Below are 11,810 nucleotides of genomic sequence, written 5' to 3'. Positions count from 1 at the left end.
ATTGGAACACTTTCCCTATGAGGAAAGGTTAAAGCACCTGGGGCTCTTTAGCTTGGAGAAACGACGACTGAGGGGTGACATGATCGAGGTTTATAAGATTATGCATGGGACAGAGCAGGTAGAGAAACAGGTACTTTTCTCCCTTTCTCACAATACAAGAACTCGTGGGCACTCCATGAAATTGCTGAGCGGTCGGGTTAGAACGGATAAAAGGAGGTACTTCTTCACCCAAAGAGTGATTAACACTTGGAATTCACTGCCACAGGAAGTGGTGGCGGCTACAAGCATGGACGGCTTCAAAAGGGAATTGGATAAGCATATGGAGCAGAGGTCCATCAGTGGCTATTAGCCACAAGGTATAGATAGGGGCTCTGGGGCAAGTGATGCTCTGTCTTCTTGGTGCTTGGGGGGGGGGTCAACAGTGGGAGGGCTTCTAATGTCCTGGCCCCACTGGTGGACCTTCTGAGGGCACCTGGTATTTCTGGCCACTGTGTGACACAGAGTGTTGGACTGGATGGGCCTTTGGCCTGACCCAACATTGGCATCTCTTATGTTCTTATGTTAGTACCACTGCTTTGCTAGAGCACCATGGCTCTGGCTATAGAAAACACACCTCAAAGCTTCCTTCCTTGTTCTGCAAAGTGTCAAACATGTTTCAGCATTGTATCCTCCCTTTTGCAGAGCAAACTTTTACCTGATAGGGATAAAGTTTCTGGGTTTAGAAAAGGTTTGCAACATGAAAAGGATGTGTGTCTTCTCAATGTTGGCTATCAGCCGTCCAGGAGGCCAGACTGCCTTTGTCAGCTCCTACATAGTATGCCAGATTTTACAGACAAAAATGGAGCCGTGCTGGGAAAAGGAATGCTGGAACGAACCCCTCTACATGATGGAATCTGAGATAATCTCTCACTAAGAGAAGAGCTAAACGTTATGCAGAACCTTTGGAAGAATCCCAAAAGGCGGGCTTGAGGCCAGCGTCAGCATACCCTGAGGTGGGGTTCAGCTGTTTGCCTTCCCTGCTGCCCAGTCTGCTTGTTGTGAGCCCTCCCACCACCTGCACGCCCATCTGCACAGGCTGCCCAGTATTGGCTGGGGAAAGGGTGTGCAGGAAGTGAATGGCAGCGACATTCCCAGCAGCGATGCTCCCAGTTGCACACACCGGCCAATACAGTTGGGGTTAGGTGTATGAGCACCTGGAGGGCTGGCAAATGAGTGAGCAGATGGGGGAAGGATGCATGGGTATGCACTGAAGGAGGAGGGCAGGCAGGCGTGAATGGTAGGTGGAGGAGGACAGGGGTTGGGGCACTCCTGGAACTGGCTCTGAGCAGTCTCAACTATGCACCCCCACAACCTGGGCTGTTACCTGCGTGCCCCACCCTGAGCGTGTGCGGTGGAATTCCCGGGCAGGGGAGGGGGCACGAAAATCCCTTAGTGGAGCTTAGAAGTCACCGCTTGGGGTTGGTGCAGGCGCCTGGAGTCCCAAGGGTGTGAATGCACAGACGACCACTTGGAAGATCATCAGTCACAGGTAAGCCACCTGTTTTTATATTGTATATTTTGAGGTTTAAATCGATAAGCAAGAATGAGGGCTGTAGTCCAGGAAACAGCTGCCTTGATTGCCTTCAGACCAGCTTTCTTTCGAACAGGCCGGTCAGACTCTTTTTCAACCAGTTCTCATTCAAATGGACCCATCAAGCTTCTTTTCACGTCTCCAGTCCCTCCCCTCCCCTGACTGGAAGAGGTCTCCTGTGCCTTGTGCTCCCTCCTGTGCCGATCACAGGTCCTAATAGTTCCCCTGGAGAGCATGGCAGCTTTAGAAGGCAGACTGTTAGCATCGTATGCCGGCAGCATTCCCTTCCCACCATCCCCAGGCATGTCCAAATTACCTAGAAATTTCCCAAGTCGGAGTCAGCAACCTTAGCTGTGGTTAAAGGTGCACTTCTTTTTGTACGACTGGTCTAAGGACTGTAGAAATAAATTGAACTTGAACCTTAGCTGTGTGGTATTTTTGTGTTGAAATGTACAGAAATACTGCTGTGTTTGCTTGCTAGGATCCCTGCTTCTCAACAATCTCTTGATTATTCTCATTACACAGTATTTATTCTCCTCCATCTGAACCTGGACCTGAGTCCCATTCAGATGGACAAGGAAGTGGTGTGGCCCTGAAACCCAGCTGAATTCTGGTAGTGTTTCATAGTCAGATGGCACTTAGGTAATTTCCACCCCATACACAGTTCCCTTGCTTGCCCAGAAACTACATGACCTCTTATTACTGGGATCAGGCTACAAGTTAGAAAGATAAACTGAGAGGGGAAGAGACTGCTGCTTTCTTTTTTGAGATCGTGACTCACACACAAGATATTTCCCAGTGCTACTGGGGAGGGGAAGACAGACCGCACTGAACAATGTTTAATATGCATAGGTACTTGCTCTGGGGTTGGGGAAGAAGGCAGGAGGTGAGGAAATAGAACCAGATGGGTGTAAAAACAAATCTGTTATATCCATGCAAGAGCAAGATTCTCTTACAAATTGCTGGACACGTCCACGGACAGCTACATATACATACATGCATGAAATCTGAGAACAGGAGATTGGGCTAATCCTGTAGTCTGCTGAGTCTCTATTTACATCATACTAAAGTTTAAGTGCATGTGTAACATACATGGTCAAGGAGAGAAGCTATGGACTGGGAAATCCTTGTTTCAAATCCCAGCTCTGCCCTGACCTGTCTCTTAGCTTCAGTCAGCCACTGCCCAAACAAACAATATTGGCCATGTGTTCTCTTCTTCTCCCTCAAGTGTCCATTCCTTGCATTCTAGAGCAGGGAAAATCAGTTTGTAGCCTGTGGGCCAAATGTGGTCTGCCAAGTTGTTTTTTGGGCTCCTGGCAGCTTTACCAAATTTTAATCCACATATGCTAAACATTTGGCCCAGAGAAGATATGGCAATAGTTTTCAACAGCAGTGAGAGTAATCATGTCATGCTTTGTATAAAAGGTCCCAGTTGTGCCTTTCTGCTAGCTGATGCTTGCAGACTTTAAAGCCCAACTATTTGTGAAGTAGTAGGGCTGGGCAGCCAAGGTACATTTCTATCCTATGGTCTGCTGTCTGGAAAAGAGTTATTTCCTCCAATTTAAAATGGCCATTCTTTCTTTACGGTGTAGTTCAACCTGTGCTGTTTACTCCATACCAGTCCATGCTGGAGATGTGGGCAACTATATGGATTCTACATAGAGCTGTTTTCCTGTGCCCAATCTTGGCAAAAAGGCACCCCTCTTTATCTTCTCACATTCCTCACTCCTGGTTAGGTGCTGCACAACAGGTTATGTCAGGTCTAGATATCACCAAGAACCCCCTTCCTTGAGCACCTGTTACATTAATATAGGTAACGTATTTTAATTGCTGGAAGCTATTTTGACTAATCAGTGGGATCAGCATGCAGTAAGTAAACAAAATATAGCACCCTTCTGGGGCCAAGGAAATCATTATCTAGACTCTTATTTTCCTGAAAAGCTGAAAGACTGACAAACGTTAACACATATTCTGGAACTGCCCTGTTGGGCCAGCATTTACTTCTGAATCCCACTTGCACTTTTTCATTTCCTTATTCTATTTTAGGGGCTATACTAATAATAGAGGGACTGTGATTCATGAGCAACCTTGCTCCGCTGTGTTCATAGTAGCAGACTGAATTATTCTTAGGGACTGGAAAGCAACTACTCCACTTGAGATGAATGACTGGCTAGGTGAGCTTTGCTGCTTGGCTGCCAAAGCACAGGTGGTCTGTTTGAAAGAGATGATTGACAGCTTTAGTAGCATGCAGTCAAATGATTTGGTGAAGACTGAGTAATCGTAGGACTCAGGTGGGGGTAGCTGCGTTGGTCTGAAGCAGCAGAACAAAGTTTGAGGCCAGTGGGGGCACCTTTAAGACCAACGTTTTATTCTGGGTATAAGCTTTTGTGTGCACACAGAGTTCTTCAGATACATTGAAACTGGGGTCACCAACCATTACATATAAGTAGAGGGTGAAAATGATAGAGGATAAAGAGGGCGTTGCCAGGAAGGGCCAATTACAGTCAAGATGCATAAATAACTGAGCAGTAGGAGGACCTGCGCAGGTGTCAGCAAGATCAGACGCCTCATGCTACCCCTCCGAGAAAGGAGTCATATAAAATAAAAAATAACACCAGAAAAGCTGGAAGATAAGGACGGAAAGAGCAACACTAGGGAGGAAGAAACCTTGAAGAAGAAAGAGATAACGTTGGATTTGGTGAGTCTTCTCTGTAAGAAGACCATTATATCTTCTATTGTGGCCAGGAATCTTGTAGAAAAAATGGTGTGGCCTTTATAGTCAACAAGAGAGTGCAGAAGTCAGTACTGGGATACCATCTCAAAAATGACAGAATGATCTCAGTCCGAATCCAAGGCAAACCATTCAACATCCAAGTCTATGCCCCAACCACTGATGCAGAAGAGGCTGAAGTGGACCGGTTCTATGAAGACCTACAACACCTCCTAGAGCTAACACCAAAAAATGATGTCCTCATCATCATAGGGGACTGGAATGCTAAAGTAGGAAGTCAAAAGGTAGCCGGAATAACAGACAAGTTTGGCCTTGGAAAGCAAAATGAAGCAGGTTAACGAGAGTTTTGTCAAGAGAACACACTGGTCATAGCGCACCCCCTTTTCCAACAACCTAAACAGCATGATAAAAAGTAGAGACATCACCCTGCCAACAAAAGTCCGCATGGTCAAAGCAATGGTATTCCCAGTAGTCATGTATGGCTGCGAGAGTTGGACTATAAGGAAGGCCAAGCACCGAAGAATAGATTCTTTTGAACTATGGTGCTGGAGAAGACTCTTGAGAGTCCCTTGGACTGCAAGAAGATCAAATCAGTCAATCCTAAAAGAAATCAACCCTGACTGTTCCCTGGAAGGCCAGATAATGAAACTGAAGCTCAAATACTTTGGCCACCCAATGAGAAGGGAGCACTCACTGGAGAAGACCCTGATGCTGGGAAAGATTGAAGGTCAAAGAAGACGGGGACGGCAAAGGATGAGATGGTTAGACAGTGTCATAGATGCAATGAACATGAAGTTGAGCAAACTTCAGAGGACGGCGGAAGACTGGAAGGCCTGGCGTGATCTGGTCCATGGGGTCGTGAAGAGTCGGACTCGACTGTGCGACTGAACAACAACAACAACTCTGTAAGCCTAATTAAGCTAATTAAAGCCTTTCCTTGCAATGGCGTCAAAGAGGGAAGTCAAGGAGATGGCAGAGCTTATCTCTAATATGGAAAGAAATATCAGAGAAGATATTTAAAAATTATAGGATAAATTTGAGCAATTATCGGAACGCATTAAAACTGCTCAGACAGTAGCAGACAAGGCAGAGAAAAAGGCAACAGCTAATCAAAAAGAAACACGAGAATTAAAAAGAAGGCTAGCCTCATTATCAGATTGGCAGTGCCGTAAAAAGAGAAGAGATTGCTACCGGAGACCTTGTTAAAACTTTAATTGAGTGGTTTCAGAAGCTTCAAATAAAAGTTACAGAAGATTATTTACAACATGCGCACAGAAGCTTGAAGCCAAAACCAGAAGGTGTGCCCAGAGACGTTGTAATTGCCTTTTCAAGTGAAAAGTTACAAGATAAAGTATGGAAAGCTCTCAGGAAGATTAAGAACTTACAACCTCAAGGGCAGAGGGTAATACCTCACCCTGACTTATCGCCAGAAACATTACAAGACAGAAAACAGATGAGACCTTATGCTCGGGAGCTCTATGATAATGGCATTTTGTTTTCTTGGAGATTTCCAGCAACTATTTTGATTTTCAAGAATGGGAAATTTATGAAGGTGAAAAACCCTAAGGAAGCAGCAAAATTATTAGAGAGACTTAATATGAAACATACTCCACAAGGGTTTGAATCAGAGAGAGAAGATAAAGATAAAGAAGATCAAAAGGAAGGAGAAGAGGAAGAAGGGTGATTCTGAAGACCACTGAGTGAAGATGGGAGACTTTGGACTTTTATGTGAATGTAAAAGTAAAAAGAAATGGGATATAAAGAGAAACTTTTCTTTTCGAAGCAGGATATTCTGATAATGGTTAAAATAAATGTACTGAGAGATGGAGGGGGAGAGCTGAATATGTGTAGGCAGGACTGCATTATGAAGAACAAAAAGGGGGGAAATTTAGAATCCCCATCCAGCTCCTAGAGAAGGAGTTGCTCTTCCGGCTATGGGGGAGGGAGCAACCAGGGAATAAGGAGGGGAAAAAGCAAAGACCGAAAAGCACATAGTGGAGAATTGTTTTAAAAGCAGAATGGGGAGGATGATTAAATTACTCTCCCCAAATGTAAATAACATGGCCTCAGACGTTAAAAGATACAGAATAAAATGTTAAGAGACCTTCATATAGATATACTGTGTATTCAAAAAACACATAAAAGTAGAAAGGATTTAAGGCCATTGTTAAACTCACCAAGATGGAAAATGCAATTTGAGTCACAGGGAACAAAAAAAAGCAAGGGGAGTGGCTACTCTATTACACTCTAGGTTGAATATAAATATTTTGGAGCAAAGTAAGGAAAGAGAGGGTAGATATATTTTTGTGAAATTTGGTATGAATGGTAAAAAATATATAGTAGCAAATATTTATGCACCCAATAAAGGGCAGACTATATTTTTAAACCAATTTTTCCAAAGATTACAATCATTTTATGAAGGTGAAATACTAATAGCAGGGGATTTTAATAGTGATATTTTGAATAATAAGAAGTTAAATTAAATAAATGGAAACTTAAAGAGGTATATAACCTATTGCAAGAAGAGAAAAAACCTATATTCTTTTCAAAAAGGCATAACAAGTTCTCTTATATTGACCACATCTTATTAAAAGAAACTAATGATATAGAAGTTACCAGGGTGGAAACGGGCGATATGGATCTCTGACCATGCACCAATTATTATAGAGATAAGGTTAGAGGAGGAGCAGAAGATTAAAAGGTGGAGAATTGACCCCAAAATATTTTTACAGCAGAAGGATAGAGAAGATCTATTAAGAGGGGTGGAATATTATTTTAAGGAAAACAATCAGCAGAGGAACATATAATTTGGGATGCAGCAAAGACGGTCATGAGAGGAATATGTATAACTAAAATATATATTTTAGGAAGAAAATGGGGATTAAAAGAGAACAAAAACTAAAGGAAATATTAGAATTACAGAGAAGCTTGCAAAAAAAATATGAAAAGCAAACTGAGGATAAATTGAATAGTCTGTAAAAGGAACTGCAGGAATTGGATTTATTTGCTATGTGGAAAAAGGAGTTATTAGTGAAAAATGAATATCAAAATAGTAATATAATACTGTAATGTAATAATACAATGAAGAGGCTAGCAAATTACTTGAAGAGAAGGAGAGAAAGGCAAAAAATAACTTGTATGAAAAATTAAACAGGAAATAAGGTTTATAAGAAGTGTTTACAAAATTTTATCAAAACATTCACAGTGGGAGAAAGTAAACAATTTAATGAAGTTATAGATAATAAAATTAGGAGACAGAATTTGATAATATTAAATGAAGATATTACACAACAAGAAATTTTGAATGTTATAAAGAATCTAAAAAATGGGAAGTCACCAGGTCTGGATGGATTCACGGCAGAATTTTATAAAATGGTGGGAGACTGAATAGTTCTGGAAATGCAGAAATTATTTAATAAGATATTGAGGGGAGGGGAAGCCCCAGACACTTGGAGGAAGATGGAAATTATGAGAATTTTAAAACAACAGAGAGATCCAATGGATCATAGTTCATATAGACCAATAAGTTTGGCAAACTAAGATTATAATTTTTTTGTGAAGGTGTTAGCAAATAGACTGAAGAAGTTGCTTCCAAAGTTAGTGGGAGAGGATCAATATGGTTTTGTGAAAGGAAGATCTATTGGTCACCCCATAAGAAATGTGATTAATGCTTTGTACCATGGTAATAATAGTAATAGAAGGATAGTGTTAGAAAATCCCCTGGAAGCCTTGAAGGAACTTATGATAATATTACAGGACTTTAAAATGTATTTCGATTTAGGGGTAAATATTAAAAAGTCAGAAATAATGTTCAGTAGGACAAACTTAAAAGACGTAGCAAGAATAACAGGTATGAAGTTGAAATACTTGGGTGTAATGATAACAAAAAATATTAAAAATTTGGTGGGGATAAATTATAAAATAGCATGGAGAAAGATACAAAAAAAATTAAATCAATGGAATAAAAAATTATCTGAGTATACTGGGGAAGATAAGGACAGTTAAAATGTTCTAATGCCTAGGATTATATTTGTTTCAGGTACTCCCAGAGTGGATATCCAGAAAACAGTTAGTAACATGGGACCAGGAAATTGAAAATTGAGTGTTTGGGAAGAAGAAAGCCAGAGTAGCAAAGAAAGTGATATACTCCCCAAAGGAGGAGTTAGGTTGGGGCATGTCACAATTGCAAAGGTGTTATGATGCTTTTCAAATAAGAATGATGATGGAAATAGATGGTAAAACTCTAGAGAAATGGGTGAGATGGGAGGATACTATAAATGGAGGAGCAGGTAGATTTGGAATATTTACACAGAACGTAAAAAAAGAAAATGAAAATACGATAGGCCCAAGACAGACAATGTTAAGGATTTGGGAAAAGAAACAAGCTGTTTGGATACCAATGTCTTTGAAATGGGATCCACTTGCATCTTTAAGTCAAGAATTTTAAAATTTTGAGATGACTTTTTGGAAGGAGTTAAAGGGAAAAGGTTTTTTTAGGTTGAAAGATTTGTATAACTCTCAAGGAAGATTGATCCCAATACAAGAAGTATCAGAGAAAGTGTCAGGACAATATTGGTTAAGTCAGGGCTTTTTTTGTAGAAAAAGCCCAGCAGGAACTCATTAGCATATTAGGCCACACCCCTGACAACACATCTCATTAGCCTATTAGGCCACACCCATGCCTTCCCTTGGTTTGTCCGAGCATCCTGCGGCAAGCCGGCCAGGGAAGGCACGGGGAGGCATTTAAATGCCTCCCCAATTCTTCCAGGGCCCCTCCAGCCCACCCGCCTCAGAGTCGCCGGGGGGTCACTCTCCAGGCCTTCCCTCTGTAGCCACGCACGCAGAGGTTTTGGCTGTAGTGGGTGTGGCCAACTCTGAAGCCAGCTGGAACTCCGTTCCTGTGCGTTCCTGCCCAAAAATACCCCTGGGTTAAGTATCATGGGATTATATAATGTTTTGAGACAAAAGGCATTCTAAAGATGACAATAAGAAGGGTATGGCAAGGAAAGTCTATAGTCTACTGAAACAAGATAAGGACTTTATGATTAGGACAATACAATCTAAATGGGAGAAGAAGATGAACCTATCAGTACAGGAGGTAAAAATGGAGAAATTTAAAGAACTGGAAATGAAATTAATCTTGAAATGGTATAGGACACCTGCTCAATTATTGTATATGATCAAGGGAATGAAATCAGAGTGTTGGCATTGTAAAAGGGTAAGGGGATATTATGCACATCTTTGGTGGGAATGCCCTAATGTAATGGATTTCTGGAATTCGATCCTGGAAAAGGTGGATAAGTTATGTAGTGTTGAATGAGAAAGTGTTATTTATGGGACTGATGGGAAACAATAAAGTAGGAAAATCCAAAAAGGACTTATTTAAATTATGATTCTAGCTGCACATGCGGTAATAGCATATGGATGGAAAGATGCTTTTAAATGGACTTCGGAAAGTTGGAATCGGTACCTTTATGAATGGATTCAATCAGATATTTTATTGATAATAAAACAGGAAAAGACATGGGATGAGAAGGCATTAGCAATAAGGAAGAAACGGTTTGGATATATCAGATTGGTAAGGGGGGGCTAATCATGATATATTTACAAAACTCCATAGGGTGTGCACATAGTTACAGATATAATAATAATATCCTTTTTCTTTTCTGGTCACTAGGGGGAGGGAATAATAAAAGGGAAAATGGGTGTATCTGATGTTTGGTTATGTTATGTAATCTTGATGAAAAGGATTATGAATGTATATGAAATGTTAAACACCAATACAAATAAAAAAAGTAACTGAGCAGAAAATATAGCTAAGACTGGATGAAGGCAATTGGTAAACCCTGTGAATTTAGCATACAGCGTAACAAAGGAGTTTACAGCAGATGCGAGAACTTAATGACCTTAGCATAGGTAGTGAGATAAGAAATCAATAACTTTGTTAAGTCCTGGGGGTTCCATTGTCCCAAGTGTTGTAATAACTTGTAACTCAGCAATCTTCCTTTCTAGTCGGTTTCTAAATTTCCTGTGCAATAAAACAGCTACTTTGAATGCCTTGGAAGGCTGAAGTGTTCTCCTACAGGTGTCTCAGTTTTGTTATTCCTGATGTCAGATTTGTGTCCATTTATCCTTTGGTATAGGGTATGACCTGTTTCCCCTAGGTAAATAACCGAAGGGCATAGTGACAGTAGGTTCCTTGTCATTTTGCCAACATTCTTTCTCACGTTGTTGTTTCTTGATATCATTGCATGTTTTGGTATGTGCACAACCGGAATTAAATTTCTGGAGCTCAAAAAGGAGATGGAGGGGGTGGCTTGGAAGAGTTGTGGATGGGAGGGGCCTACTGATTGCAACATGTTGGTAAATAATCTGTGTTGAATGTTTTGCTAAACCCCTGCAGACATTGACTAAAAGGAATAAACGACACAGGAGCTTTCCCATATGTGGTGTTTGCAAGTGACAGGGGCTTAGCCGGTTGAACTTCTGCCTACCATGCAACTCTGAAAAGCACAGGAGTGTCAGGAGCCACAGCAACAATGAAGTACACACTTGCAGGAAGGTTTTACTTTATTTGAAGCTATAGATGCATGGACAGGAAGGAACACTGTTAAGAATGAGGGATGAACTATGCACACAACAGTTATAGTACATTCATAAGAGCGTTGCCCAATGACTATGGTTCCCACGCGCACCCTTGGGCCTGGGAACTAACTGTTACTTGAAGCAAAAACAGGTATGAGCTTGTCTAAAGCCAAACCAATGATCTAAGCGACTCCTCCAGTGGCCTTGAGAGATACGAGCGTTGCAGAAGAGCAGTAATTAGCAATAGGGAAAGGTATGTGCATCTGTGGAAAGGAAGGTATGCACATGTGCAGAGAGAGAAAAGAACATTTTGGCAGCTTGCTGACAAGGAGGAGTGCCTCTGGAAGCGGGCACAGAGTCTTGGAGACTGCAGAAGGCAGTGTTATTCCTCTTTTAAGTCTCCCAGCCATGAACTGGGCCTCTGCGTATCCCCCCCCCCCTCCATCACAAGAATTACCATCGTGCAAACCCTGTGCATTGTTCCGGGGCGAAGCGCCGACTGGTGTCCCGTGTTCCCTCTAAGCGGAGTTCGTGTGAGCTAGCCCACCGTTTTTTAGCCTCGGGCTCACCCATTTTTGTCTCCGCTCGGGAAGGAGGGCTCCAGAGCAAACCCATTGATGCAGTAGCCGAATCCCTCGCTCGCAGCTTTAATGGCCAGTCGCTCACAAAGTGGAATGTCTGCTCACAAGACTCCAGAGCTGAGAGGGAGCCTGGCTGCTGTCCGCTCAGCCCGCCCGAGCCCTCCTCCTCCCTCCCACCCACCCAGCGGCGTGTTTGCGCCTGATACTCAAGCTCCTCAGCCGGGCACCCTAAATAGCCGCTGGCCCGGCAGGCGCCACCAGGGAAAGCGCGGCGGCACCAGCCTGGGAGCAGGTAAGGCAACAAGCGCCGCCGGCAAAGGGGGGGGGGGGGGGGGGGGGCGGG

The 11,810-nt window shown here is 42.4% G+C and overlaps 1 protein-coding gene across 3 annotated transcripts in view; it reads left to right on the top strand.

Annotated features, from left to right (window-relative positions):
* Window positions 1-1,443: 1,443 nt before the first annotated feature.
* LOC107122113 (5'-AMP-activated protein kinase subunit gamma-1-like) overlaps window positions 1,444-11,810 on the top strand; it is a 51,436-nt gene continuing 41,069 nt past the window's right edge. Inside the window, exon 1 of one of the 3 annotated variants that reach the window (XM_015425146.1) lies at window positions 1,444-1,528. The gene's annotated coding sequence lies outside the window, so the exon portion shown is untranslated. Of the gene's footprint in view, window positions 1,529-11,617; window positions 11,760-11,810 lie in introns of those variants that run through there. The other 2 variants (XM_015425145.1, XM_015425144.1) reach the window with 2 other exon arrangements.

Source organism: Gekko japonicus, unplaced genomic scaffold (assembly GCF_001447785.1).
Source record: "Gekko japonicus isolate JY-2015 unplaced genomic scaffold, Gekko_japonicus_V1.1 scaffold3851, whole genome shotgun sequence".
Classification (NCBI taxonomy): Eukaryota; Metazoa; Chordata; class Lepidosauria; order Squamata; family Gekkonidae; genus Gekko; species Gekko japonicus.
This window is presented reverse-complemented; position numbering and strand designations above follow the sequence as displayed.